Raw genomic sequence first — 242 nt, 5'->3', positions numbered from 1 at the left:
CGGCCTTTGGGCGCGACCTGTACTTGCAGCTGCGCCGTGACCTGCGCTTCCTGTCTGGCGGCTTCGAGGTGGAGGAGACCGGCGCAGCCGGGCGCCGCGGACGCCCCACAGAACTGTGCTTCTACTCTGGCAGCGTGCTCGGCTACCCCGGCTCCTTCGTCTCGCTTAGCGCCTGCGGCGCCGCCGGCGGCCTGGTACTGCCCGCTCCCCCTCCGGGTCTGCCTGGCGATCTGTCGCGGCGC

General features: G+C 72.3%; 1 protein-coding gene across 1 annotated transcript in view; it reads left to right on the top strand.

Annotated features, from left to right (window-relative positions):
- Window positions 1-78: 78 nt before the first annotated feature.
- The window catches only part of ADAMTS17 (ADAM metallopeptidase with thrombospondin type 1 motif 17), a 346,664-nt gene continuing 346,500 nt past the window's right edge, over window positions 79-242 (top strand). Inside the window, exon 1 of the mRNA XM_024732060.1 lies at window positions 79-194. The gene's annotated coding sequence lies outside the window, so the exon portion shown is untranslated. The remainder of the gene's footprint in view (window positions 195-242) is intronic.

This window comes from Neophocaena asiaeorientalis, unplaced genomic scaffold, assembly GCF_003031525.2.
Source record: "Neophocaena asiaeorientalis asiaeorientalis breed wild unplaced genomic scaffold, Neophocaena_asiaeorientalis_V1.1 scaffold362, whole genome shotgun sequence".
Taxonomy (NCBI): Eukaryota; Metazoa; Chordata; class Mammalia; order Artiodactyla; family Phocoenidae; genus Neophocaena; species Neophocaena asiaeorientalis.
Note: the sequence above shows the minus strand (reverse complement) of the source record. Positions and strands in the feature narration are given on the sequence as shown.